Source organism: Ctenocephalides felis, unplaced genomic scaffold (assembly GCF_003426905.1).
Source record: "Ctenocephalides felis isolate EL2017-DRISC unplaced genomic scaffold, ASM342690v1 CF-g0.4_SCAFFOLD_01886, whole genome shotgun sequence".
In the NCBI taxonomy this organism is placed as follows: domain Eukaryota; kingdom Metazoa; phylum Arthropoda; class Insecta; order Siphonaptera; family Pulicidae; genus Ctenocephalides; species Ctenocephalides felis.
Window position 1 is genome coordinate 22757890 of NW_020538040.1, and position 6992 is coordinate 22764881.

A 6992-nucleotide genomic window follows, 5' to 3' on the forward strand; every position below is an offset into this window, starting at 1 on the left:
TTCTTTGTAAATGACATATATTTTAATTAGGAATTTAATTCGTACAATTTCAAAAATTATATTTTGGAAATTCCAACAATTTAAAACAGAAATCTGATAAAAGATACCGAAGAGCGTGTGTACGAGTATATTAATGAGCGTAAAAACACTTGGGTGACTTATAAAAGTTCCATTCTACGATATTTATCTTACAGTTTAAAAAATCATTTATCAACATTTTCATAATATGACAAATATAAACATTTTTCACTTCGCATTGTCCTAAATTCCAACTATGAATCTTCTCATTGGCATCTTTTGTAAGCAAATTTCTCCGTGTCAAATTAACACGTGCCGTGTGACATGCTTTTTACGCGAAATTCATAAAAATTATTTTCGCAGATAAAACGATATAAGTACCGAACATGAGAATTCACGCATGAGCCATCAAGCAGGAACGAAAATATATTAACATGCTTAAAAATGAATTAAATAGAAAATTAGATATTCGGATAAGAAAGATTCGGTTCGACTAAACCAGTGGAAGTGATATGTGATTTAGAAAAGCGAGTTTGACATCATGAAAGTTAATGAGTTGAAAATTGTTATGGAGTTATGGAAAGTTAAGCATTTTTGGGCGTAAGTAGGAAATTGAAAGTAAATTACCCACTGTAACTTAATAAAATATAAGGTGAACGATACTGTCTTGAAAAAAATGAGAAAAAACTTATCTCACTTTGTTTGGAAATTGTGAGCTTTTAAGTGCAACCAACTAGAGCTTTGGTGAAATTATGACCAGTTTTCGGTTATTGTGGTTAACTTTTATGAATCTTGTTTATTAACCTTTTAAACCGTAACCGTGAATGATATTTCTAGGACCACAGTCAGAAAAAATACTACAACTACCCTAAATTTTCAAGAATGAAGACTATTTGTTGAAATTGTAATTTAAAATTTTTAAAATCGATTAACATTGAGAGGTAAAAATGTACTTGGAGGGCATTCATCAATCACGTGATCAACTTTTGAAAGATTTTTGGACCTTTTCCTCCCCTTTGGTGATATTCAAAACTACCCCCACTTATGCTTATTCCATATTTTTTGTTGCACGTTCAATTAATATTATAAGGGTACCATTTGGTATTAGAATAAATATTATTTGAACTTTTTATCGTTTTATGCCAACATACAATATTATGGTTTAGCTTTGAATATGTGATATTGCACATCAATTACTAAAATGCATAGGTATTGTGCATTTTAAATTAAATTCGAGTTACTTTAAAAAATGCTCGTTATTTTTGCAAATTAAATTTGAAGACACTTTTATAATTATATGGACGATATTTTTTAATTTACTAAATCTATTGTCTGTCCATATAGTAGCAAAAAAATAGATACTATTACTAGTTCAATGATGATATGATAATGAAATAAAAGGATTGTGCACTATCGCTATTCTATTGATTAATGCGAACGTATTTAAATTATTCTGATAAAAAAATATGACCTATAGTTTGCAAAGTTAGGCAATAACTGATAACGGTAGAGTCCGAGATTGTCGTCGGGAATGTTCGCTCAGACATGTGACGTCACATATCCTTCTATGTTTGAGCACTATTTACAACGGAAAACATATGAGGGCTAGCATTCCATGTCTATGATCTAACGTCTAATCCCTAAAATAATTAAATCGAATGAAATTAATCTTACCTTGTTGACGGATTGCACCAGAGCTTCGTTGGCACCATTCCTAACTTGGACTGAACGCCTCTTATTTCCTTCTACGTTCGACAGAGATTCTTTGAAACCCAATTCATCACCCAAACTAAAACCTAAAGAAAAAAATAGTATTAATAAAAATATAATTATATCTTCATTAATTAGTAATCACTAATGATTAATGCTATTAGATGTATCTTTAAGCCAATGCTAGTTCTAAATATATAATCAAATTATTTATATCATTAACTCAAGGCCCACCTACTTAAATGCAACTTTGCTATAGAATCTATAGCATGGTATGTTATACTTCTTTTTTAAAAGCATTTATAGTATAGATGCTTTTACAAAGAAGTATAGCATACTATGCTATAAGTCTAAGATATTAAACTATTAAATAATGTAAGTAATTCCCGAAATAAATTAATAAATTATTCTTTGCAGAACAAAATATTCGATTATAGTAGTGCTATCTAAGATTTGAAAACCAAGAAAGTATGAAATATACATCTTTGTATCTAAAAGATGTATTAGATAAATTTCTATAAAAATCTATAGATTATAGTAGGTGGACTAACCGTTGGATTGTCATCTAATAAACCAGCATAGAGAGAGAAGTTCGAACACAACAGCTTATATAAATTATCAAGTTCTAATTGCTGTTATGATGAAATGAAAAAAAAATCTGGATAAGTAATTATTTTCAACTATATCTCATTTATTACATTATCAACTATGAAGGAGAAATGAAACTACAAACATTTCGACTATAACTTTATGTAGGAATCATCAAGTATCACCTGAATTAACTTTATTGTAAAGTCTTGAAACAATCTACCACAGATGAAATCGATAACGAAATCGAATAGTTTATTTGAATCACGATAAAAGCTATCGAGAAACTTCAGAATATTGGAAATTTAATTAAAATATGAGCGTAGGCCAAAGGTGGACAATTTATCCGGTTGAGCCATACTCCTATATTGCTATATAAATATAAAAACTCCTATACATATACATATACATATACATATACATACATACATACATATACACATACACATCGTATATATATATATATATATATATATATATATATATATAGGCATTCTTTGACAATTAATAATAATTCGATATTGATTCGACAAATCAAGGTATCAAAATTTCGACTCTGTCAATGTAATAAAAAGCAGTTTCGAAAATTAATTATTTTAATATTCTACAATAATTTACTCTTACACTCTAAAAAAAGTATTGACTGTACCGCAGTTATTTCTATTTATTTGTATATCATTCATCCATTCTAAAAAAACTTATAGGGGAAGTACGGATAAAATGGCAGTGTTTATGATATCAGTCTCAATCGTTTGTGCTGGTATTAGATTAATTAACTACCAGTAATTAATTAGGTAGAGACTATAATAACATTTATTAAGGCAAAATGCAACTAATTACAATAACCACTTTGTCGATGCAGTACTACAGACAAAATTACACATAAGGTACCTTTGCGCACATTGAAATACAATTTTTTAAGAACGTAGTTCTCAGATAAATAAATTTGGACCTCTGAAATCATCATAACCAACCTTAGTCGGGCTCAAAATAGAAAAAGAGGGTTTTGCATTAAATGCAAATTTCTTCTTTTTACCGGTAAATCTTTTGTTTCATTTTTATAAGTAAAGTAAAAGTTAAAGCCAATCACCTTTTACAGCTTTAAATTTTTCTTGGCTTCGATTGTACTACCCTATAGTTTCTGCAAAATAGTACTAACAATGTAAGACATTATGCCCACTGCATAAGTATGCTATTTTGTCCAAAAGTAAAAAAAAAATGCATATATAATAAAAATTCCATCAAACATCTGATAATTGGAATAAAATTGATTAAAATCACTAATACTGGCATAAGTACGTTCATTTTATTGAAAATAAATAAAACTAACAATAAATAGGTCCCAAAAAACTGAGAAAATCACTCGTAGAATAAATTTTTGAAGGGGCGATACACGATTGAACTAATTACTGCAACAAGACTGTGACAATGACGCTCAACATCTGACTATGGCTTTCTTCATGTTATACAATCGCGGAAACATTACTAAATGTAGGCAATTTTTTAAATAAAGCCACTCTATCTGTTCGTGTCTAACAAATCTCATACGCCTATCTTCCTCTACTTGATATCAATAAAATAATTTCCTACCCTAGTATAGGTACTGAGCTAGTTATAAGAATTTAATCATTTCTGAACGTAAATCTTGAACCGTAAACATCTGGCAAATATATACTATTAATAACTAAACTTATTTTTTTTTTACAACTACTTATTTTTAAGGTCTGATATAGCCATTTCAATAACAAATTATATTTAAATAAATAAAACATTGCGCCGGGCGTCTACATTACCATTTTGTCCATATTTCCCCTGCTATATAAAATGATCTATAAAATCACATTCAAATTCACGTTCAACCGAAATTCAAAGTCATGATGATTAATAATAAAATGCTCCGAGAGAAATTTTTACTGATGTTTGTTAAAAATAAAATTCGCTTGTTCATTTAATCACTTTTCATTATTCGGGTTCATTGATTATAGATTTATATTGTATACGTACCAAAACCCACGAATAATAGATTAGACTTGAATAGATAAACATATATAATGAAGATTTATAAGAAATTTTTTAGTGAAAAAAATATACATTGTTGTATTGAACCTACAATTAGACAGTATACAATCGGTTTTTTATTCGCATACAAATAGAGCAGCAGTGGTCAAGAAAGATAAAAGTTGAATTATTTATAAAGGAAAATCAAAAAGATTATAAATTCGACTTATCCGAATTTAATTTGGAAAATTTTGTCAGTCGTATGAAATTTTTTATGTATTTATTTAATAAATTTAATTTATGTATAATGATCAAAATAATAAAAAAAATATTAAAGTACAAAAAAAAAATGTGAAAGATTAGATGAAAAGTAAGGAAAAAATTATGAAAGTACAAAATAAACTTTTTTGATAGTTGCAAAAATTGTATGTTTTTTATTTTAGTTAATATAAGGTAACTATAGTTATTTTAATTTTTATTAAAGTTTATATTTATTAATACTATATAGATTCAGGAACTAATTCTTCGGTAAAATAGCCCGTAACATACTGTTATTATGGCAACGCTCCTTTCTTCACTTAAAATGGTACTAAAAACAGCCATTTTTTTTTTTAATATTGAAAAATGAAGATTTGTAATAATTCTTCAATATATATTTTATATACCATATTCTGCAATATATATTTTATGTAAAAAATATGTGTCACATTCGGTTTGCTAAGTTAAAAAATAAATCATTGTAGATTTATTATCAAGTAAAAATTCATATTTTTGAGCTTTATTTAATAATTTATATTTATAATATTCGAAAAAAATAAAACCATTTTTTGATATGTCACAATCTTATATACACTAAATATCAAAGAAATGTCAATAAATAGAGAAATGTTAAAATTATATGATTAATTTATATTATTTAATATGATTAATTATATAATGACCGATTCTTTCAACTACATTTTTAAATCAAAATTATTTAATAATTTGGATACCACTGTTCTATCAGTATGTTCACAAATCATAATAATAGGTTAAAATTCCTTTGTTTATTAGAAAGTAAAAACACGAATATTTCAACAAAAAAGTTATTTTAGCAATTTGTTGAAACTAATTGCAATGTGCGGACAATAATTTATACTAATTATTCAATAAAATATTGAAGTACTAAATAATACAATATATTTAAGTTTCAATATTCAGTGGTATAATATTAAGTATATCAAAATTACAGCAAACATCTATTACTGCCTTAACATTATTTTTATTTTTTAATATTTTAGTTTTAGGCATAATTATTTTAATTATTAAAAAATCATATTAAAATCACGTATTTGTTTATAATGTTTTTCTATTGCATAAATTGTTAAAAGTCTAAGATTTCATTAGAATGTCCATTTACTAAATACACTACGATTTGCATCATAACATTTTCATCGGTTTATAAATAATTGAATTATGAGAACTCACTGAAGGTCTACTATAAAATAATTATGATTTAACATTTTTTGTGTAACGAGATTGTTAAAAAACCATTTGCATTTGCATGATTTCATTTTAATTACATGTTATGAGTATATTACCAAATATTTGGAAATTTAAGTGCATTGTCAAAATTTAAGTAGATATATTGGGAAATAGTACATTATTATTTTCCTAGGACGTTGTTTTTGTGTACTTGATACTAGCAGATCTATGTTATATTAATTGCATTGTGTCGTAAATAAGAACAATTATTTCGCGATTTTTAAAATAGTAGGTAAACAAAACTTTCCTAATAACTAAACTAAATTTATTACACACTTTGCCTTTACCTCTGTCTTGAGAAAATGATAAAAACAGTTAAAAGTTAGTGCAACTTTAGTCACAAATTTCAAATTTTTTACAATTGTTGATATTCTAGTATTTCGTGCTAATGTTTGTTTTAATAATAATATTTATTGCTATTATTGTATTTTATGGTTGTTCCCCAAATTGATTTTATCCACTGATGGTCACAAAACAAAATGCCAAAACGTATAAAAACTAACTATTTATTTTTTTTTTCTTGTTGTTTTGCTTTCTAATCTTTATATAACAAAAATTTACTAATTTATGCCCGATATTTAGTATTTATGCTACGAGTTTGTATCGCGAACACTGCTGTATGGGCCAACCTGCCGGCCAATAATTTCTGCACAACATCTTTAAATACATATTTTCCAATCAATACCGATAAAGGTGTATTTAAAAATTATAAATTACACTTATAAAAAACTAACAATAGCAGTAACAAATTAGGATTTTTCATCATTTTAATCTAAACTTCTAAACAAGTAAAATTATCCAAACTTAATCAAATCTTTTTTTATGATCTTATATGAAAATGATTATATATTTATCGAATCCTTTTAAAAATTTTGGATATTTATAGTACCAACTATTTAATTTCATAAAATATTAATTCCATACAGCGACACTTAAAAAACAATTGTCGAAAAATTCATTTATCATGCAAAATGGCAAAAGAAGGTCAAGAATTTAACCTAACTCATTTACAACTTGTCCAGATGTCTAACAATTTTATATGTATATGCATTACGTAGAATTACCATAATTCATTAGACAATAATTGATAACTGTAAATTAACAAACTTTCTTACTAAGGAAGTCTTTAAATGTTGGACTGATGGCTGGTAAAT